Source organism: Neovison vison, chromosome 1, assembly GCF_020171115.1.
Source record: "Neovison vison isolate M4711 chromosome 1, ASM_NN_V1, whole genome shotgun sequence".
In the NCBI taxonomy this organism is placed as follows: domain Eukaryota; kingdom Metazoa; phylum Chordata; class Mammalia; order Carnivora; family Mustelidae; genus Neogale; species Neogale vison.
This window is the reverse complement of record NC_058091.1, coordinates 197,933,449-197,958,285: the sequence shown is the minus strand read 5'-3', so window position 1 is coordinate 197,958,285 and position 24,837 is coordinate 197,933,449.

Here is a 24,837-nt window from a genome sequence, read left to right as displayed (position 1 = left end):
ATTCTTGGTTTCAGGTCAGGTCATGATCTCAGGGTTGTGAGATTGAGCCCTGCCTCAGGCTCTGAGCTCAGCAGCAAGTCTGCTTGAGATTCTCTCTCTCTCCCCTTCTGCCCCACTTCTCCACTTGTGCTCTCTCTCACTCTCTCTCTCTCAAATAAATAAGTAAAATCTTTAAAATAAAATAAGATAAATAAGATCTTTAAAAAAAACTGTCTCATAAGAAGTTTTATGATACTCAGTTATAAAAATAGGACAGGGAATCAAGAAATGATTTTATTTGCTATGCTAGTGAGAAAGCCAGACCTACATAAGAATCATGTTATGGTATAAGCATTATTTATTAAACAGGAAGCAATCAAAAATTGAAAAAGTATTCGTACTTCATTGGTCCTTCTTCATTTGTTAGTCATTTGAGTAGTAGTAAAAAGTAGACAGTAAGCAGCACTTGGACTTGAAAAACCTGAGTTTGAGTCCTGATTCTGCCACTTTCTGGCTTGCAGATTTGGGCAATTCACTTCAACTGTCTGAGTCTCAGTTTTCTCCTCTGTCAGGTAGATTTAATACTACTTGCCTTGTCTGCCTTACAGGTTTATGGGAAGAATAAATGAGATAACATAAGAGAAGGAGTAAGCTATAAATCTAAGCATTCCACAGCCAATATTATTCCTAGGCAGCATGCTTTGTTATTAAGAGCTTTTGAGCTCTGCTATGGTTTGACCAAGACATTGGGCATTACAGGGAAACCTGGGTGGTACAGTCTGTTAAGTGTCCAACTCTTGGTTTTGGCTCAGTTTGTTATCCCAGAGTCATGAGATCAGGCCCTGTTTCTGGCTCTGCACTCAGCACAGAGTCTGCTTATATTCCTCTCTCCTTCTCCCTCCGTTCTTCCCTGCCCCATCTAAAACAAACAGACAAACAAATCTTTAAAAAAATGGGCATTACAGATACCCATTATCTCCACTTATAAAATATCAATACCTACCTTGTTTATCTCATTTTATCCTTCCAGGGATCTAATGAGCTGCTGTGTAAAAGCACTTTGCAAACTTCTTAAACAAGTGTTTAAGACCCTTTAAACGGCAGTTCTCATACTGCAGTGTAAGAATCAGTGGGGGGGCCTTGGTAAAATTGTGGATTCTAGAGACCCCTCTCCAGAAATTCCCCATCTGTGATCCTACAGGGACCCGGGATCTACATCTGGAACAAGTCACTAAGGTAATTCTGTTACACAGTCTACCTATTCTAAGACAGAAAGTAGCACAGGTGGGAGTATTGAGGAGGTATAAAAAAGGGTATAAAGGATGCTAGAAAGAAGGTGGGGCCCCTTCTTCATTCCTGTTAATGGAGACCTGGAGGTATGGAAAGGAAGGGGCTTATTCTGACCCCTGGTCTCATTCTTTTTTTTTTTTAATTAATTATTCTTACTAGCACATACTATATTATTTGCTCCAGGGGTGCAGGCCTGTGAATCATCAGGCTTACACATTCCACAGCACTCCCTGGTCTCACTCTCTCACTCTTGATGCCCTTTGGGGAAGGATGGTTTTTCCTCCAAGGAGGCAAGAAAGTTCTATAAGTTCTTAATCTAACTGCAAGAGTTTCATCAGAAAGTGAACAATTAACACCACTCATTATTTTATTAGTTTGAAAGTGTACTAGATACTTAGCCATGGAGAACACATTAGTATAATGGGATATGGGATAATTTTATATCAAAATGTTAGCTTTTCCCGTCCTTGATGCCAAGCATCACTGGACATGAACACTCAAGATCAGTATGAAAACAAACAAGTACTTCTCCCCTACTGGCCACAAAGATACTCCTTCTCCCAGATCTCTCTGTAAGTGCATCTCAGCCTTTAGATTCATAGGATGCCCAACACCTCAGTTTGAAAGGAGTCTAGCCAGCTTCACCCTTCACTGATTGAGTTCACACAGCTGAAACATTCCCTGGAAATTACTGCTGTTTCCCTACAAAAGCCCCCTTTCTGCCATTAAGGTTTATCATTTGTTTAAGTGTAGGACAGTTCTTTTCCCACAATTAACCTGGAATAGTGTTATAGTTCTACAACACAAAGATAATGCAGATGGCTGCTAAAATAAAAACAATTAATGAAACAAGTCCATGTGCAATTAAAAAGTAAGTTCATACTTCCTTGCATTGAAGTATTTCCCAATGATAAAAATAAAAATCTTCTGCACAGCAAAGGAAACAGTCAGCAAAACGAAAAGTCAAACTACTGAATGGGAGAAGATATGCAAATGGAATATTTGATAAGGGTTAGTATCCAAAATATATAAAGAACTGATAAAATTCAACACCCCCCAAAATGAATAATTCAGTTAAAAATGGGCAGAAGATACAAATAGACATGTTTCCAAAAAGACATACAGATGGCTGATAGATGCATGAAAAAATGCTCAACATCACTCATCATCTGGGAAATACAAATCAAAATCACAATGAGAGATCACCTCACACCTGTCAGAATGGTTAAAATCAGCAACACAAGAAACAAAAGGTGTTGGAAACAATGTGGAAAAGGGGGAGCCCTCTTATGCCCTTGGTGAGAATGCAAACTGGTACACTACTCTGGAAAACAGTGCAGAGTTAACTTAGAAAATTAAAAAAAAGAACTACCATATGATCCAGCAATTGTAATACTAAGTATTTGCCTAAAGAATACAAAAACACTTATTCAAAGGGATACACGCGCTCTGATGTTTATTGCAGCATTATATACAATTGTCAAAGTTTGGAAGCTGCCCAAGCATCCATCAGTGGATGAATGGATAAAGAGGAGGTGATATACAAATATATATAATGAAATATTACTCGGCCATAAAAAAGAATGAAGGCGGGTCTGGGTGGCTCAGTCAGTTAAGCATCTGCCTTTTGCTTAGGTCATGATCCCCGGGTCCTAGGATCAAGCCTTGCATTGGGCTCCCCACCCTGCAGGATGCCTGCTTGTCCCTCTCCCATTCCCTTGCTTGTGTTCCCTCTCTCTCTCAGTCTAATAAATAAATAAAATCTTTGAAAAAAAAAAAACGAATGAAATCTTGCCATTTGCAATGACATGGATGGAGCGTGACTGTATTATGCTAAGCAAAATCAGTCAGAGAAAGACAACTACCAAATGATTTCACTCATATGCGGAATTTAAGAAACAAAACAAACGCGCAAAGGGGGGTGGGGAAAGGAGAGAGAGAGAGGGAGAAGAAGAAAAGAAAAAGACCTTTAATTATAGAGAACAAACTGATGGTTACCTGAGGGAAGGTGGGTGCAGGTTGGGGGAATAGGTGTCGGGGATTCAGGAGGGCACCTGCGGTGATGAGCCCCCGGGGTTGTATGGACGTATGGAATCGCTATGCCATACACCTGAAACTAATGTTGCACTGTATGTTAACTAAATGGAATTGAAATAAAAACCTGAAAAAATTTTTTTTCAAATAATTGTCATCATCTTTGAAATATTTCCAGTGTTTATCATAGATCATCAAGAAACTTGAAATAAATTTCAGGGAAGATTAAAAAAAAAAACCTTTCTCTCAAGAGTGTATACCTTCCACAAACTTTTACTCAAAAACGTTCAGGTTCCCTGGTTCAACCTGAAGAATGTCTGTAGTTTCCTCTTGAGAAATAGTCTCAAGAGTCTTATTTTACTTTTACCTTTCACTTTTTTCCCCCTGCAATACTATTATGCTACTTCATGTCCCAGTTTTATCATTTGAAACAGGACCATTCCCATCTTCGGGAGCACATACAAGCATACAAGCATTTATTTTCCCTAGCTGATGATCTCTATGTGATGGCTTTGCTTCTAGCACATCATGAAAAAAATATTCAAGTACATAATTTAAGATTAAATGTGGCAGCTAATATGTTTAATGGTAATAATCATTCTTTTCATGAAACCTGTGTACTACAGCTGTGCTTTCACATGGGATGAAAGAATATGGTTAAACAAATTATGATACATCAGCCAGTGAAATACAGCATTCTCACTAAAATTACAAGTATGTAAACTATATTAATATTACAAATATAAACACATACACAAAAGGGTGTTCATTTTAAAAGTAACTACAAACTATAATGTTCATGCTGCTTGAAACTATTATATTTATTTAAACTCTGCCTTCTTTAAAAAAATATTTGGTCACTTTGAAGGCTATCTAGCATATAACGTGGAGATACAAATTAGGAGAAATTTTAAAAGTAAAGAAATAAAGCACAACTATGCAAACATGTATTTCTAAACTGACAAAAGTCAGAACTTAATTTCATGAAATATAAAGTCTTGGGTCCCATGAGTTGTTTTTTCTGTAAAGTCGAGTACATCATAAAATATTTTTCAGCCATAGTTCGTAGAAATTGCCCAAAATAGTTCCATGAAAGAAGTTGTCTCACTGAGACAGAAACTCGGATATGTCATTGGAACATCAGAGGACTAAGGACATTGGTCTAAGTATAATTCTTTGGCTTCTGATTCCTGCTTTTGGAATGTAAATTCCACCAATCTCAATCAACAAACTTAAGAACCCATTATATACAAGAAACTCAACTTCCCTCTTATAAAAAAATGTCCTTAATAATGATTAGTGTCTGCTTCACCCTTTGGACTAATTATTCCCCCTTTGCTGAAACTAACTTTCTTGATTCCAACAAAGCACAGCACACTTCGAGGTAAATTACAATTACCTGAGCAAATCAGATTGAGGGCTAAAACAACTAACAGGAAATAAATGTTTCTAGCCCTTAAGATGTAGGATTCTCAATACCTCAGCAAAGTATTTTAACACAAGGAAAGGGTTGCAGAGAAGTGAAACTGAAACGTGTTTCACCGTAATCTTGGCATTTATTCTATACTAATTGCATTTTCGCCAAATTAAGTATGAGAAGAAAATGATTCAAAGCTTCTAATATATTTAACTGTGTACAAGATCACTAAGCCCCCCTGGGTTTGTTTCTTGCCTTTAATAAATTAGCATCATTTTCCTTTGACGAAGCCAGTTTGGCACTTGGGAAAACGGAGAGAAGAATAAGATCTTGTGAGAAAGTTCAGCATCCCCCCATATACATCCTTCTGGTGCCAGGGAAACAACAGAAAAAGGACAGCATCGTGGCTGAGAGTCAAAGCAAAGACTTCAGATAGGAATCCAGCAGGATACAGTGGGCAGGTTTGGTCTCCTTCCGCCAGAGTCCCAGCGGTCTCACTTAAGGTGGTCCAGTGCACCTGAGAACAGAATACTCCCCCACCCCTACCCTCAACTCCACTCCCACTCCAGCCCCACTGAGGAAAACTACCACAGTGATGCCAGTCTCAGGCATCTCCCTGAACACCAACATGTTCACTGGTTACATTTGCTTGAGTTTTCTGAACGTTTTCAATTGCAGACTAGTCCTTTCTTCTTTTTCTTTTTCCTTGTCTTTTAAGTTGTTTTGTTTTTCCTCTAATATCAAGGTTAATACCCATCCTTTCCAAGAAATTTAAAACATGCAGTTTCCACTATATTTAATATGAAAAATTCCTGTGAGAGATCCATGATTTACTTTCTAGCCTTTCTTAAAGGGCAGGTATCATTCACTATTGTTGCTCTAAATTTTACAATTAAAAAAAATAATAATAACCTGTTAGACTTTAAGCTCTGGGACAACAGGGATCATGGTATAAGAATCAGAGTTTTGCTATAACAGTGGTCCAGGATTTAGATTCTTGAATAAGCCTGCCTGTTCAAATACTAATGTTTTGAGCTACATAATTTCTGGACAAGTTAGGGGAGCTCTCTCGGGCTTAATTACCTCATCAACAAAATTGGAATAATAATAATAGTGTCTATCTCAAACAACTGTATTGCACATATTAAATGGAATAACCCATATAAAACATTTATCACTATGCCTTTGACAACTATACAACAAATGTTTAATAAATACAATTAGTACTCATTATATATTGGTCATTGACCAAGTATTTTAAAGAGTTTGAATAGTGCTACTTGATCTTCTTTGTTGCAAATAAACTAGGTCGATATTGCAGACATACCTCAAAGCATACTCACTGATTTATTGTATCTTCAAGTGTGCTTCTTATTGGGTTTTGGGACATATGGTTCAATTCTCTTTTCATTAATCTTCATTATACTGAGGATTACATAACACTGACTTTGAGCTACTCTTCCCTGGTTATTGTTTCACTATTTTTTAAGTTGCATAATGCATGATGTGTCTGGAAGAAAAAGTTTATACTCAAGACATTGATTCAAGAGTTCTTATTTTTACTTTGAGTGATTTTTCTATTTCTTTGGGACTATTTTAAGTGTTTCCTCTGTTAAAATTGCCTTTCTCCTCTTGGAGTAAAATTAATTCTAATTTTAGTGTACTTTTATACCTTAAAATATTACATCTTACTTTTCTTTTTCCTTTCCTATTTTTTTTTTTTTAATTCACGTCTACAGGAAAAACCTGATAGGTGGTAGAGAGAACATCTGTCATTCTTTGGCTTTTTCCTTACTAGATTTGGTCATAGGATCTGGTTTCCTTGTCTTCGTGTTCACAGTATCCTGGCCTCTTTTTAGCAATTTTCTATTTTTTTTTAAATGTTTTCTGAGTTGCTTCAACATATATAGTAATAAGAACTAATCTTCACAATTTCCTCTACATTTAAAAAATTAAAGTAATTGATTATATTGTTGCCAGCAAATTAGAACCTAAGGCCTTCTTGGTTCTCTAAGCTTTTCACTATCTTTCCTGTTATTATTACTCTGGTTTTTATATTCTTCTCTACATCATATTTTATATAGAACTTAGAGAAGTTGGATTAAATTTAAATAAAATCTTATTTTTGATCCTTTTGGAGGGGGGAAATGATAGGAATAAAAGGGATTCTAACAGTCCCAACTACACTGAAACCTAGTCATGCCATGCTCGGGTATCACAGTGCTAGCATGAATTCCAGCTCTGTCTTGTCCTCTCCAAGTGAAAACATAAATCTCAAAGTCCCTAGGCCTTGGCTTTCTTTATTTGGTTTTGTTTTGTTTCTGTAAGAAGAGGTTGAATGAATGAGCTGTAAGTTTCCCTACAGATACAAAATTTGTCTTCAGATGAATACACCCTTAAAAATACAACCATTTATATTATTGTGACACTTAAAAGAAATAGCACAGAGTGATGAAACAACAAAATATACTTTAACCAGTGATCTTTCTGTTGGGGAAAAAAAAAAAAGCCAACTAAAAGATGTATTTCCCTTTTTTTTTTTTTAAGATTTTATTTATTTTGATAGAGAGAGCACCAGCAGGGGGAGGGGCAGAGAGAGAGGGAGAAGCAAGTGGGGAGCCCAAAGAGATGGTGGGGGCAGGGGAGGGAGCTCAATCCCAGGAGCCCGAGATCATCATCCACGGTGAAGTCAGACGCTTAACCAACTGAGCCAGCCAGGGGCCCCTGAAAAATGTACTTCGTTGAAAGAAACTTTCTTTTCCCTCAATATCAGATGCTTATTTCTTAAGCATATATTTTTTAGATTATTGGTATTTTAAAAACTTGATAAAGTATGAGCACTCTGACAATAATAACACTTCTTGGCCATTAATGAGGGTTCAAATTTTATAATACATTAAACCTCAACCCAATATCTATTTCCTCATAAAACAAAATAGAAAATTTTGTCATATAAAACTGCACCTTGGGTATTTTTGTCATCATCCTTGCTCCTGGTTCTCTTTTTTCCATTAATGCAGAATGACACCCTTGCATTGTCTAGTCCCTCCTAGAGGGAGGAAAGTACCCAAAGTGACTACTCTTTCGAGGAGTAGCTGCCCTTTGCCCTAGACATTGGAGGAGCTGGAAGAACTGAGAAATATAAGTCTTTGGTATCACTGTCGCGAAGTAGCAAATCATCCTGCCCTCAGCATTGACTGTGAACGGGACAGTCTCCTATTTCAGCTGAAGTAGGAGGAAGCTGCTCATTCATTTGAAAAAAGGCACTGACCAAAAAAAAAAAGGATGTCTGTTATTATAGAGGGAGATGTAAATATGTGCATAAATAAACTGATTTTATTGTTTCCCTTGAACATGAAAGTCTATTAAACTATAGAGTGTGTTCTGATTAAAACAACAGCTGGATTTTTTCTACATTTTTATCATTCCCAAAAGAGGCTTCAGAAAAATATTCTCATGTTTTCACTCATAAAAGCAGTCCCACAGTTTCCACTTTCAATATTTTACTCCTCATTTTAAGGTCTAAACCAAAATTGAGGTAATTATGAAATGACCCCTACTCCTTCTTTGAGTATCCAACTAAGAGCACAAAGAGAGGAAATTGTTTCAGGAAACTGGGTATTCATCTTAATTCTTGAAGCAACCAACTGTGTGTTCATGGGCAAGTCACTTGACCTTTCTGTGCCTCAGTTTCCACCTCTGCAAAATTAAAGCACTGGGACTTGATCCTTAAGTGCTATACCTGTAGCTATAAAAATCCAAAGCTCTAAAACAAACAAGTTTTGACAGCCAGTTTGTGAAACAACTCCACTTACAGATTCAATCAAGTCAGTCTCCGGTTTGGATATTAGAAAGAATTTATCTGATCAGCTTGGGAGGACAAAGTATGAGACTGAGGACCTGACAGAAAAGAAGAACTCAGTGACTATGTTGACTTGCAAGACAGTATATTAATATTGGGATCTAGAACTAATAGAGATTGGCAAGATGCCCTCATTCGTGGTCCTTCTCTATCACTGACACTGGGTTTGAATGGTGGGACACTGACCAAGTTTAGATCCCATCACTGGCCCCATGATGCTTTATGCAGGTTAGAATGTTTGGCTTAGAGCTTCAGTCTAGGAGGCCTCCATACTGTGCCCCCAGCTATGCATCAGTTCCTGAGTCTTCCAACTGCTCTGCTCACTGAATGACAGGTGCAGGTTATTACAGTAACTTAATACCATTTTTTCTATCCAAACTCAAACACCCCAAGATGGGACGATATTCATTTTTTTCCAACTGCACTTAAGTTTTTAGACCATTTCCCCCAGGTAACATTTTGATGAGGAAAGAAAAAAAAAAGAGAGAGAGAGAGAGAGTACTGTCCCATCCGGGGTTAAAGAGCGAGTAACCAAGAAGGTAGAATGCAGAGGCAAATTGGCTAGAAATCCAGACTTTCAGGAGAAACAAATCTGTTCCACTGCCATGGTAGTCTCTAGGTCTTATTCAGCAAAAGACAAGAAGAGCTTAAAACCCAGTTTGGAGAATGGTGAGAATTCACCCTGAAGCAAAGAAATTTGGTAATGAGTCTGAGTAAGAAAAGTACTGACAAACTAAAATCCGACCACTGCCATTATCAGGGAGTAAGGGGTGGGAATTTACCAAATAACTCAACTCTCGTGTAAATTCCAATACATCTCTTGATCTTAACAAGTTCGACTATAATCTTTCCAAGCTATTAACAGAGCAACTATATAATTTATAAACCAAATGGGGAAACTTTCAAGAGTAAAAGAAATACTAGTTTTAACAGTGCTAGACAACATATTTATAGCAAGACTGTCCCAGGAAAACCAGTTATATGGTCACGGTTGGTAACTTTCCTATCTTCTTGGGTGAGATTGTCTTTTTTTTTTTTTTTAAGATTTTATTAATTTATTTGACAGAGAGAGAGAGCACAAGCGGGGGTGGGGGAGCAGCAGGTGAGGGGAGGGAGAGAAGCAGACGCCCTGCTAAACAAGGAGCCCAAGGTAGGGGACCCCATCATCCCAGGAACCTGAGACCATGACCTGAGTTGAAGGCAGATACTTAACTGTCTGAGCCACGCAGGCCCCTACGGGGCCTTTCTATATAAAGTAACTTTTCCACTATTATCCAAGTCATCAACACCCACTTCACTGTGTTGAAACACACTGACACCCTCTGGATGTAGAGGACCTAACCACCAGGAGACCTCACCCTCTAGTGGGCACCAAAATCACAGGAGACCTCACCCTCTAGTGGGCACCAAAATCACTGGAGGGTTTGTCAGATTGTCGCGCTCCACACTCAGAGTTTCTCACGAAGTAGTTTTGAGGTGGGGCCTGAGTATTTGTATTTCTAAATTTCCAAGGGATCCTGACGCTAGTCCAGGGACCACACTTTGAGAAACATGCCCTAACTTCCATCTTAAATAGCAGCGCCTTTCTTTTCTCTTCCGTCTTCATGCTGTAGTCCTTCAGCACCAGAATTTAGCTCTCCCTCTCCCCACTTTTTGTTTCGTTTTGTTTTTGTTTTGGTCAGCTCTTGGTATACCTGTCCCTCACAGTCTTCTTATTCCTTTAGTTCCTTCTGAACTGCTTCTTCTTTCCTGCTGACTGGGAAAAGCAATCTGCAAGTTATTTACAACTGTCTTTACAATAAGTGCATCTATAGACTTGTTCATGCATTTCTTCACTGAGCCAACATGTATTTGTCTTCTCTGGACCATCACTCAGGGGAAAGGACCGAGTTGTGTGGATTCAGATAACTCACATTCCTTGCTTCCTTTATTTTCTGTCTCCCAGCTGGACTATATTTTCCACATAAATGTAGACTACGTGATGGCTAACTTCAATAGCTACTTGGAGAATGTGGAATACAAAAGCTATCTATTACGTTTTTGAAAGGACATTGCCATGGAGACTTTGCTCCATAACATGCCTTTATAGGAGAATGACTAATTTTTTAACCAAGATTTTTTTTTGGTAAAATAATTATAAAAAGATGCCATTAATTCATAATATCCTTCCCATATTTGTCATCAACCCTACTCTTAGGAAATTATCTGTTATCCTTACAATACTATCATCAAGTTATCCTTAACTTCTTGGCCCATCCATGCCGTATGTCCGTGTCCCTTCATACTTTACTGAGATACATGGATTCTGCTAGAAATATAATGGAACAAACTCAGCTTTAAAGGAGGCCTGTCTCACAGACAGGAAATCCTCATTTAGTGAAGAAATCTCTCGTTAATCTGAGAACTTCGTGACTGTTAAGCTCTGAGTATTTCTTTCATTTTTCATTGCCCTCCAATTGCTACTCCTCAACACCAGACAGTTGTTCTAAATAAAACTGACGATAGGGTAGTGGGTGAAAACACAACTCTACAAGCCAAGATGGAAAGGAGAAGCCCCAGTGTTTGGTCCACCCCAGCCTGGACACCAGGACAAAGTGGGAGACCGCACAATGGAATCACCTGCCTTTCATACTGTGCCAGCGCTGTCAGCACAGGGCAAGGATAGTGAGCTAATAGGAAGGAGCTGGGCTTTACGGTCAAGTACACCTGGCCTCAAGATTCTTTTCTGTCACCAAGCAATATGACCAAAGAGCCCCAAGACTTACTTTCCAAGATTCTCCTTTCTTCTGTTATCTAAAGAAAATGATTCACACTCTGGGAGAGGTTCAACACTTTGGCAGTATTTCTGAAGATTGTAGGAGGAAGGACCTGTAGGTTTCCATTCCTTCTTGCTCCCAGTTTGATTCTCAATCCCTCCTCATTTTTCTGCCCTGTATCTGCTTTCCTTTCTCTTCCTCACTTTACCCTAAGCATGGACCACACAACGAAAATGCTATCGATGCAAGACTCTTCCGGGTAACAACGTTTTATGAAGCTTTGACTGCCACTGAGAATAATCACACACGGTGCAAAAAGTAGCTTTGAATTCAATGCAGATCTCACTGTCCCACAAAATATATCCACCATTTCCAATCAGCTGGTCTTTTTCTTCCTCAGGTTCTGACTTGCTGCTAGGTAACTGACCATACTTGTGACCTAGGGACGAGGAGATACACTGGGCACTCTCCATTCCATTCATTCTTCTGTCTCCCAGAAATCCTGTCCTCTTCTCAGATCATGAGTGTGCAGTCTAAAAACTTCTGTTCCTTTATTATGCAGAGCTGTTTGGTTTCTCAAACTCCATTCTGGACTGGTTGTTGGTTTCTTCATGTAACCAAAAACCAAGTGTTTCTCCCCTGAAATGCATTTTGTTGCTGTCTTTGATCGCTAATCAATGACTCTAGTCATCTGTTTGAATTGTGTTTTTCCTGTCCAAAACAAAGGCTACAAGAATGTGTGTAAGCCAATTGGTTTATCTGAGCTTCAGTTAACTCATCTACTTCATGTGGTTTTTATCAAGATTACATGTTATATACATGTACATATGTACAGCATAACACTTGGCCAAAAGGTAACTGATAACCTTGAGAAATTCCCATCAGAAAGAATAATCAGGAATGGCATCGCTTGGGTAGTATGAGCCAACACCCACAGCCAGTAGCTGACGTGCCAGGCTCAAGCTGAGGGTCGCACACTCTGGCACCAGGGACTGCTTTTCCTGATGCCCTGGATGCTACATTTTCTGGAAAATACACAGTTTGAAATATTAGGCAAATCATCACACCCAAGAGCTAAATATGTCACCATTACCCCCCAACAGCAAGGGATGGTGTTCTATCTTGCTTATGTTGTTTACTTCTTTCTCCAGGGAGGAGAACAGAGCTGGACAGAGGCCCAGTTATGTGCTACACGCTTCTGCAATCCATTGCCTGCCATCAGATATCTGCTCTGAGAATAAACTGCAGTCACACTTTTACAAGAATTTAATTTCCCAATGAAACAAAAGTTGGTCTATAGATAATCTGCAAATCATTTAAACTGACAGATGAGTTAATGTCAGTTAATGTCAAGGAAATGAGTTAATGTCAGTGAAAAAGGACCCAAACTTAAGGTGACTACTGGGGCGAGGGAGTGACTTGAATCAGGTCCCACCAGCCCACCCCTTTCCCCCAGGTTACTCTCACATCAAAGCGGTCCAAGGCCTTCTCTGAAGAAAGAGACCCTCACCCCCATCACTGTTCTTGTTTTACATTACCAAGTTGACTCCTACTCATACAGACCTTTCCCAGAACCACAACCCAAGCGCTCCTCTGCAAAGGAGGTGTGGCCTAAGTCGTTGGGGCTATCTGTGGTGCATGTTCTGGGCACCAGCTATGTGCCAGGCTTTCTGCTATGCGTTTCACACGTGCCCTCTCAATTACCTTCCCACACAATAAGGTAGGTTTTAAAGACAGAAAACTCATACTCAGAGAAGGTAAGGTACTTGAGCATGGCCGCTGGATCAGTAAGTGAATAAAGGGGATTCAAATCCAGGTCTGTCAGATGTTAAGTCTCAAGATTTTCACCATAAAATCCTTCCTGTGTGAGACCATCAGCCAACCATCCCCTCAAAGAAGATTTCTACTTAATCTAAAGAATTCATAGTTTTGAACTGCTCACAGCCTAAAATATTTCCAAATACATTCATCTCCACCCAACTGGGAACAGTGGGGCGTTGCTTATTCCACCATTTTGGGCTAACTTGACAAAATATAAGGAGCTATCGCACAATACCTGAGTGATTAATATATTTATACTGAACCCTAGAACCACCTCAACAATGGAGTACTCATTTCCAGGCTTTGTTCTTCCCAGTTCAGCCTACACCATGGTACCCTCTACTGCTCTAATTCCCAACTCCCATTATGGCATTTCTTTCCTTAAAAACTATCTTTCACCCCCTGATGTGCCTCTGCTTAGTGTTCAATGCCCTGTTCATCCTGGATGCAATGTAATGTTTCAGCTTCACCTTCCACTGACCCTCACATTTCAATACCCACCCCCCAACCCTGGTCAAATGAAACCACTAAGGGGTCTGCTCACATGCCCTGACCCTTTGCTAGCTCAGGGTGGAAGTTGAGAGTACATTTCTCACAATAAGAAGTGACAGAAACCACAATGAGATACTACTTCACACCTACTATGAGATTGGCTGTATTATAGGATAGCTATAATTTAAAAAGTGGAAAATAGAGGCACCTGGGAGGCTCAGTGGGTTAAAGCCTCTGCCTTCGGCTCAGGTAATGATCCCAGGGTCCTGGGATCAAACCCCACATCGGGCTCTCTGCTCAGCAGGGAGCCTGCTTCCTCTTCTCTCTCTCTGCCTGCCTCTCTGCCTACTTGTGATCTCTGTATGTCAAATAAATAAATGTAATCTTTAAAAAAAAAAAAGTAGAAAATAGCACATGTTGATGAGTATGTGGAGAGACCAGAACCCTCATGCACTGCTAGGGAATGTGAAATGGTACAGCCACCCTGGAAACAGTTCAGTGGTTTCTGAAACAGTTAGGCATAGATCTACCATATTATCCAGAAATTCCAAGCCTAGGTATATATACCAAAAAATCGAAAGGAGGGACTCGAACAGGTATGAGTACACAAATATTCATAGCAGCATCATTCGCAATAGCCAAAAGGTGACAACAATCTAAATGTTCATCAATACCTGAATGGATAAACAAAATGTGGTATATACATCAATGGAATTTTATACAGCATTAAGAAGGAATGAAAATTTGATACATGTTACATCATGGATAGACTTTGAAAACATTATGTTCAGTGAAATGAACCAGATATGAAGGCTACATATTGTATGATTTCATCTTTACGTAATATCCAGAATGGGTAAATCCATAGAGAGAATAGGAATTAGCGGTTGCCAAGGTCTAGAATGTAGGGGAATGGAGAGTGACTACTTAGTGGGGATGGAGTTTCCTTTTGGGGTTATGATAACATTCTGGAACTGGATATTGCTAATGGTTGCACATTGTAAATGTACTAAATGCCACTGGATTTTTATACTTCAAAATACTTAAAATGATAAATTTTGTCATGTGCATTTTATCACAATAAAAAACACAAACTATAGAAATGGCAGGGTACCTGGGTAGCTCAGAGGATTAAGCCTCTGCCTTCAGGTCAGGTCATGGTCTTAGAGTCCTGGGATTGACCCCTCATCGGGCTCTCTTCTTGGCAGGGAACCTGCTTCCCCCTCTCTCTCTCCTGCCTGCCTCTCTGCCTACTTGTGATCTCTTTCTCTGTGTCAAATAAATAAAGTCTTAAACAAAAAAGAAATGACATAAAAGTAGCTCTATCATATTTCTTAAAATAACTCATTCAATAACTCATTTATTCAAGGACGCTTGCCTTGAGGACAAATGAGGTTCCAATCCTAATGCAATAAATGTTTATCTGGAATTGCTAAAAACAAAAAATTACCCTCAAGCTGATGTCAAAGTGAAAGAACTAAATACCCTTTTTTTGCTATCAAAACTCCAGGCATAATGATTTTTTTTTTTACTAATTTCTTTTCAGCATAACAGAATTCATTGTTCATTGTTCACCCAGTGCTCCATGCAATACGTGCCCTCCATAATACCCACCACCTGGCTCTCCCAACCTCCCCCCACCCCGCCCCTTCAAACCCCTCAGATTGTTTTTCAGAGTCCATAGTCTCTCATGGTTCATCTCCCCTTCCAGTTTCCCTCAACTCCCTTCTCCTCTCCATCTCCCTATGTCCTCCATGTTATTTGTTATCAGGCATAATGATTGACATGATGTGTGATTATGATTTGGGAAGTATTAATGTTTTAAGAAATTTATCAGTTTGGTCTAGATGTCCTAGATTCAAGTCAGTCAATTCAATTCAGTCAATTCAAGTCAATAATCATCCCTGAGACATAGCAAAAGGGTTTTTAAATGTTTACATCTATATTCCTGAGAAGCTTCATGAAAGAAATTCTGGAGCTCAGTCCTACCACTAAAAGTTGCAGTTCAGACATTCATCCATAACTACCAACTATCTATTAATCTATTAATCAATCAGTGGTGAGGAATGAAAAACACTTTGCAATCTCTGCCAGCCCAAAGGGAAGGACAGCCTTGGTAGATCCTAACCTTTTGGTACTGGTAACCAAGTAGAAAAATTGTTCGGTCTATCAAATCTTGCAGTTTAGTCTCTATAAAAACAGATTTAATTTCCAGGTAACTTAAATGGACAAATACAATCAAAAGAGAAAATGTGCATTCCTCCTACCATTTGGGGCATGCTGTTTCTGCCTGCTGTTACCCCGGCTTGTGCTCATTCTCTCGCACTCTCTCTGACAAATAAATAAAATAGTTTTTAAAATTAAAAACAAAACAAAATGGTGACTTTCAGGCCCTTGAGAAAGACATTTCTGGGTTGTAAAATTGGCAAGAGGCAGTTTGAAAGGCTTATGTCTCAAAGGAGTGGAGTAAAGCATATACAATAACAACTTCCCTAAAGTAAATGCTTTAGGAAAAGGGAGATCAGGGGCTAATAGACAGGAAGAAGCCTGTCTAAAGTTAGTGAAGCTAAAGGGTACTTTAAAGCCATCTCAGTCAAGACCTATGAGAAAATAGCAGCAAAGTGATTTTTTACAATTCACATACCATGTGCCAAAGTGTTCTAATTTAACCAGATTTCCTCATAAGAGTGATTAAAAACAATTTTATGCAGGAAAAAAATTGGGAATTAAACAGCAGAATTTACGCTCCCCTGTGTGATGCCTCCTAGTCTTCTTGGGACGCTGAGATCTGTACTGATGAGAACACAAAATCTCTCATCCTATATGACCTGCCACAGAACTACTCGTAAGCTCAAACACTGGCTGCTGTAACCTGAAAACAACAATCTTTGGATGTTACCAATAAAGAGGAAAGATTCTGTAATGGAAATCAAAATGCTTTCACTGCAGCCTTTCAGAAACTCTTTCAAGGGGGAAGTTAATAAAATGTAAAAGCCATATCAAAAAGGAGATAGAGTTAAGAAGTTGAAGAATAATCTCACTCTTCTCTCAAGCTACCAAACCCTCCTGGGCTTCCTTCCCTCCCTACCAGGCCCCTTAATCAATCAACTCAATAACATCTACTGCTTCTTTCTTTCACTAAGCTTCTTGTCCTTATACCCTAACCCTACCTAACAATCCCTGAACTTGTATCAATTCAGCAATTTACTTTCTCTACCATCACTGCTGTGAAGTTGAGTACTCTTGGAGAAATCTCAAAACTTTACCTACTGGCAGTAATTCATAGGTTCAATTTCTGTAGACAGAATAATGGCCTCCACAAAGATGCTCACGTCCTTCCCCCCAGAATCTGGGAATATGTGCCCTTACATGGAAAAAGGAACTTTGCAGATGTGATTAAGTTGGGGATCTCAATGTTGGGAGATTATCCTGGATTATCTAAGTGAGGCCAAGGGTCAAGATCAAAGGAAAAGATGTGAACAACAGACCCAAGGAGATGGGGTGATGAGCTTTGAAGATGGAGGACGAGGCCATGAAACTGAAAATACAGGTGTCTTCTAGAAAGCTGGAAAGGGCAAGGATACAAATCCTCTCCTGGGTCCTCCGGAAGAAACACAGCTATGCAGACACCTTAATTCTAGTCCCACAAGAGTCATTTTAGATCTCTGAAATCAGAACCGTAAGGCAATAAACATGTTGGCTTTCCCAGGTGGCTGCCAACCATGACAGGGCAGATCCTAGTGCTTGGTGACCAATGCCATCTCTTGGCCACCCAAAAACATCATGTCCAAGGAGGTACTCTTGGTGGGGAGGTGGTACATCTGCACTAGCAAGGCATCAAGGTCTCTGGCAATGTCTACAGAAGCAAGAGCAGACCTGTTGAGGTGTGCTGCCCCACAAGACCACTCGAAGTCCAGGCTGCCCTGTGCCCCCTCTAGTTTGGTGGATCTCATTACCTTATGACAAGCAAAAGTGGATGGGACTTCCTGCCTCTCTGAAGCCTATGTGAAAGGAAGGTGAGCTCTGTGGTGCCAGAAGGCTGGCTGGTTGTACCCAGGGATAACAGCCTCCCTGGAAGAGAGAAAGGAAGGAGAAAGCCAAGATCCATTACTGGGAGGAAAATAACCCAGCTCATAAGGCATAGAAACAGGACACAAAAAAACAGGGTGAAGAAAACTGATAAACACACAGAGGTATTTATTAAGCCTCATGGACTCCTGGCCTGAGCATGATAAAGACTGTTTATTCTTCATGCTTAGCCTGTCTGCCCTTTTCCATCCCTGTCCTGGATGGGGGTGGGGAGATCCAGGGGCAGCCACCTAGGTGCCAAGGCAGCATGGGACTTAAGAGAACTGAGGCACAGAAGCAGCCTTTGCCACTGCACCTGTTTAAAAAAGAATTGACTGTCTTCTACAAATGTACTTCAAACGTACTTTAAACCGCTCTAACAGTTGTGCAGAGGAAATTCGTCTGTGATCTACGAGTTCATGAGAGAGTTTAAAAAAATGGAGAGGAGGGACAACCACTTTGGTACTTTGGTTCTGATATTTGCACAAGTGAGCTGAAAAACTGATTGGAACAAGGCATCGTGAACAAGGCATCTGTTTCCACTTCCCACATGTCAGATACTGCATGCCGCACCTGTCGGGGAGTTGCTGGTGGGGCAGTGGGAGTCTGGGGTTGCACAAAGGTGTTCACAGTTATAGACTGGGCAGACACACAGTAGAGGCATTGCCCCTGCTGCTTCCCTGTATTCTGTGATTAGAAATGAATATGTTATTTCAAAGTTAATGAGTAAATTGTGTTGTGTTAAGCCAACTAAGTTTGTAGTGGTATGTTTGGGTGGCAGTAGAAAATGGATACAGTTTCCAGCTTGAGGTGGGTCTTCAAAGCCTCAGAAATTGTGGTGGAGAGACCTCAAAGACCACCGCTTTCAGTTCCCTTCCACCCTATACATGCCTGCTGCTCCTGATTTCAAAAGGTGCAATCTCTTTGCCTTCCCTGTTAAGTCTGGGCTGGCTTCATCGCTTGTATTGACAAACAGAGCGAGATGGAAGGGACACACTGCCTGTTCTGGGCCTGCCCTTTCAGCATCTTTTTGCTTTCTCTGCCTTGGTGGCCGGCCACCATGTCGGAAGTCTGACTGTCCTTAGAGGGTTATGCTACAAGGAAGCCCATGCTGTTCACTCCAGCTGAGGCACCAGACACCGGAGTGCAGAAACCATCTTGGATCATCCAGCTAAACCGCAGGAGAAGAACTGCCCAACTTAGCCTAGCTCAGATATCAGAATCATAAATCATACATGGCTGTTTTTTAAGCCACCAAATTTGGGGTGGTTACCAAGCAAGAAATAGTTGAAACCAAAATATTTCTCACTTGCCGTTGTCAACTACTACCACTACTACTTTCTTCCTCCTCCTCCTCCTCCTCCTTCTTCTTCTTCTTCAAGATTTTATTTCACAGAGAGTGAGACAGGGAGAGAGGGAACACAAGCAGGGGGAGTGGGAGAGGGAGAAGCAGGCTTTCCGCTAAGCAGGGAGCTTGATGTAGGGCTCAATCCCAGGACCCTGGGATCACGACCTGAGCGTAAGATGTGTAAGGACTGAACTACCCAGGCGCCCCACCATTAGTCAACTTCTTCTCCCATCCCCTTCCCTCTCTGAAGATGAACTTTCCCACTATTTCAGAGAAATTCTGGTCTTTCCAGCGTATCTTCCATTGGCTTCAACCCTAATCTCCCCTACCATATCTGTAGCCACATTGGCATTCTGGTTAATCCCATCCCTCATCTCAAAGTTTCTATCTTTCGGCAGATTCCTCGGCTGTCATCCTCCCCTGGCTCTTTTCTTCAGGTGGTAGGCATACCCAGGTTGATCCTAATCCCTTTAATTACAGCTTCAAGTTACTGCTCTCCTTTTTTTTTTTTTTTAAGATTTTATTTATTTTATTTGACAGAGAGAGAGTTCACATGTAGGCAGAGAGCAGACAGAGACAGAGGGGGAAGCAGGCTCCCCGCCGAGCAGAGAGCCCGATGCGATGTGGGGCTCAATCCCAGGACACTGAGATCATTACCTGAGCTGAAGGCAGTGGCTTAATCCACTGAGCCACCCAGGCGCCCTACTGCTCTCCTTTTTGAGTCCAAACGTTTTTAAAAAGAGTCTGCACCTGTCGTGTTGACATTGAACGGTCCGTCAGATAGTGAGCTAAACCAGTGGAAGGACCTAATAAGGGTGGATCAGAGGCAATAGTGTATATGGGAGTGGGGCAGAGGGGACTGGGGAGGAAGGTCTGTCATTTAAACAGAATTCAGTTGTCAACACCAGTAAGTAAAGGTGGGTTTATGACCAGTAGTGGCAGAATCAGGGAGAGGACAAATGTGTAGAGCTAAATGTATTCTGCAGGCTGGGTGTAAGTTCCAGGCAAGGCACAGGGAGGGGACTCAGTCCGGCCAGACCAGGAGAGGGTGCGAGGTAGGTTGGAGCCTCACTTGTCCAGCGGCACATGGTTACTCTTGAACAGGTGGACAAACAGGCTGTCACAGAAGGACTTGACTGCCCCAGACTTTTCTATTCAGTGGTGAGGTCTCCGTCTCCATACAATTAATGGATCATTCTCAGAAAACAGTTAATGCTTAGATACCTACCCACAAAGCCACATTTTCAAGTAAAGTAACACTGAGGTAAAATTACCAAGTTAATTATTTCAAATTAGTTTTCCCTGAAGAGGTACTCCCTTTGGACCACACATAACTAAAAATCTGCAAACTAGCTTTCCCAAAATAACAAATGAACAACATTTTGGCATTCCACTAGTAGGGGTGAATTGTTAAGAGCATGAGCTTTGGGATCAGAAAAGAGGACACACGCATATCGAAACAACAGTCCATGTCTTCATGCTGGAAATGGTGAAGATATTATCTTATTTACGCACATGTGGTGATGAGCACTGGGTATTTTACACAACTAATGAATCATTAAACACGATGTCAAAAACTAATGATGTGCTATATGCTGGCTAATTGAACATAATAATAAAAATATGCCTTCAAAAAATAGTGAGTAATCATAGCAACATATCCCTCAAAAATTGTAAATTATAATAAATTATTAAAATGGAACAATATACAGCCATTAAAAAATCATTGAGGTGGTTCTATGCTTACTAACATTTTCAATGCTTGTAATATATAACAAAAGGGGAGAAAGGCAAGTTTTCAAATAGTGTGTACATCATAATTGAATTCTTATAACCACATACTTACACAGAAAAATTTTGTAAGGTTATTCATCGATGTGTCAAGAATGGCACTATTCGACTGACATGGTCATGAATAATTTAAATTTTGTTTTCCCCCAGAATAGTACATTACAACCTTGCCCTTTGAATGCAAAATATGGAAGAATTTAAAGAGAATCTACCATAAAATATACTATAAGATTTATAATTTTTTTTAAAAAGCAAAGGGAAACTAAAGTTGCAGATAGAATTAAGATTGTTTATCAGCTGACCTGGAGGACAAGGGGCGTTAGAGAGTAGTAGGGAATTTGGGTAAATTGGAAGGGGAGGTGAACCATGAGAGACTATGGACTCTGAAAAACAGTCTGAGGGGTCTGAAGTGGCGGGGGGGGTGGGAGGTTGGGGTACCAGGTGGTGGGTATTATAGAGGGCACAGCTTGCATGGAGCACTGGGTGTGGTGAAAAAATAATGAATACTGTTTTTCTGAAAATAAATAAATTGGGGAAAAAAAAAAAAAAACAGGGGGGAGAGGGCGCCTGGGTGGCTCAGTGGGTTAAGCCGCTGCCTTCGGCTCAGGTCATGATCTCAGGGTCCTGGGATCAGGTCCCGCATCAGGCTCTCTGCTCAGCAGGGAGCCTGCTTCCTCCTCTCTCTCTCTGCCTGCCTCTCTGCCTACTTGTGATCTCTGTCAAATAAATAAATAAAATCTTAAAATAAAATAAAATAAAACAGGGGGGAGAATCCTGGTATAAACAGGGGGGCAATGTTATCACAAGGGCCCTTCAAAATATCTGAGGGAGACAAAGGTAAGATTGTTGCAGTGTAAGGATTCAACTTGCCTTTGCTGGCTCTGAAGTTGGAGGAAGGGGCCAGGAGCCATGGAAGACAGGAAGCCTCTAGAAGCTGGAGAAAGCATGGAAACATCCTCCCCAAGAGCCTTGCTTTTAGTCCAGTGAGACCGTCGTCAGACTTGTTACCTACAGAAATATAAGGTAGGAAACGTGTCATTTGAGCTGCTAAATTTGTGACAAATTGTTAATGGCAGCAGTAGAATACTAATAGTGGCTATATCGTTCAAATCGTGACAATCACTTACCACTGGTGGACTTGGACTTGGGAAGCATTACTTATTTTTTCTATTCTTATTTATTTATCTATAAAATAAGACTAATAAAATAAGATGAGACAATACATATAATATTTAAAGTAATGCCAGACACACAGTAAGTGCCCAGTGTAAGTGTTGCCATTGTTGTTTCATTGTTGTTTTGTATTTACCTTTCTCTTTCATTTTTGTCACCAGATTTTACCTGAGAACCGTACTCCAAATACGTCTTTCCTTCAACACCACAAGGCCCCTGACGCTGAAGGATTAATACCCTGAAAGTCCCGAATTGCATGGAGTACCTTCTTAGAACGTTTTGTTTTTAGCTTCGAATGTCTAACCCATCTTGCTTGTTTCTAGCTTGCTGGAACAAGCCGTACTAACACCATCTTTTAAAAAGAACTTTGCTACTTCTTGAGGACTTAATTACAGTGCTGCTGGCTGATGAGTTTGCATTTTAAACCGAGACCTTGAAATAAACACAGTCATTTCAGTTCTGGATACAAGGCAGAGAAAGTGCATTCTCTGATTATCCTGTCGTCTTAGGACTGCACCATGACAATGGGATAAAATTAGCCACACTTGCCAATGACCTGATATCCATTACAGATTTTGGCAGTTTCTGAACTCTTAATTCTTTTTAAAGTACATTGTATTTGATATATTGAGGGTGTTTACAGTACATCCAGCTATTTTATCTGAAAAATGTAGTAAGTGTTTGCAGTACTTGATTAACTTAAATAATTTACATTTCCACAAGAGGAAAGTTTTGTTACACACATAAAACATAAAGTCCTTTTATTTTTACTAAGTTCTGGGATCCCCTAAGAAAACACAATTTTCAACAATGTCCATCTTCATGCCTACAAAGCATGAAAAAGAGCTTTGCATTAGGGTCTTGCTTTAGTCTGAAAAGTCCCACCCTCCTACTCTTAATGCTTAACCACAGGAGCCCTTTTTATTAGCATTGACAGAAATATACATAAGAAGTATCAAAGAACATTGTTCAGATAAAAGGTTTTTTGGGATGCCTGGGTGACTCAGTTAAATGTCTGCCTTTGGCTCCGGTCATGATCCCAGGGTCCTGGCATGCAGTCCCACGTAGACTCCTTGCTCTGTGGGGAGCATTCTCCCTCTGCCAGCCACTCCTCTTGCTTCTGCTCTCCATATATATATATGTGTGTGTATATATATATGTATATATTCCATAATATGGAATATATAAATAGGATATTAGGAGATATATATATATAATCATATATATATATATATATGATTAAATGGCTTTTAAAACCCACAGAATTCAAAATAGTACCCCCTCTGGGGAAGTAGGGAGATGGGAAGGGAGAGGAGAGTCAAAAGGCAAGTTTCTAGACCCAGTTCTAACACTACCTCACTGTGTGAATTTATGCAAGTAAATAAATATTTTGTGGGTTTTTAAAAAAATTCATCAGTGTCAAAATGCTCACAGATATAACCTAGCTCCCCGGACCCATGAAATATAATTACAAATATGAAAGCATTTTGAAAAGTTAAGTGCAATACTAAAATTGAATATTACTATAAGTATTCTTATTGTAAGTATGTCAATTTAAGAAACATTTATAAAGAAATGGGTGGCTATAAAAAAAAATTGTGCCTGTATTTCAACAAAACTGAAAAGATAGAAGGGCATAGTGGGGCAGAGAAAAGGTAGGTTTATAGCCGGACAAGCTTGGCTTCAAACCTTGAGTCTGTTTGTTATTAGCTGTGATATCTTGTATCAAGTATGTTTATTCCTTTGAACCTCTGTTTCTTCACCTGTAGAATGGGATAATAATACTAGTCTTATAGGATTGTGGGAAAGATTAATTAACATATAACAGTAAATCCTACCACTGTGCTGGTGGGAATGAAAACTGGCACCGTATCTGAGGAGAGATATATGGCGATATCCATCACATCAAGCTGATATATCTTTGGAACAAGAAATCCCACTTCAACAAGTTTGTCACAGTCTCACACAATTATGAACTGATAATTCAATAATTACAGAGGCTTAGAGATCATCTAAATACACAGACATAATGCACATCCATATAAGAGAAAATTATAAAACTATAGAAAAAATGAGCAAGTTCTTTGTATATGGATATGGAACGATCCTTGGGATAATTTGTTCAGTGAAAAACCAAGGTGCAAAAGGAAAAGTATGCAATATACCACAATTTGTGCTTTTTTAAAAAAAGAAAAAAATATTAGTTTCATATGCATGAAATATTTATTCAGGGACACACAGGATTGTATCACTTTGGTGACCTTTGAGGAGGGAAACTGGAGAATGGGGGTGGGGAGGGGAGGCACCCTGCCTACTCTTCTGGAACTTTCAAATTTTGAATCATCAAATACATCACCTATTTGATAAAGTTGAAAGGAAGTATGGATGGATGGAGGAATCACAATATCTGGCATAAAATAAATGCTCAAAAACTCTTAGCTTTCATTCCCTGCTCCTCTCCTCTTAAATTATCTTAAAACTAAATGTATAAACTTTAACCCTTAACAATATCACCCGGGACACCTGGGTGGCTCAGTTGGTTGGACGACTGCTTTTGGCTTAGGTCATGATCCTGGAGTCCTGGGATCAAGTCCCGCATTGGGCTCCCAGCTCCACAGGGAGTCTGTTTCTCCCTCTGACGTTCTCCTGGCTCATGCTCTCTCTCACTGCCTCTCTCTCAAATAAATAAATAAAATCTTAAAAAAAAAAATCACCCAATGATTTCAAAAATTCCTTAGTTTAAATAAAATAAACAGTAAGTCTGCCAGTTTTTAAAAAATCCATATTTCCCTATGGCATCAATTAC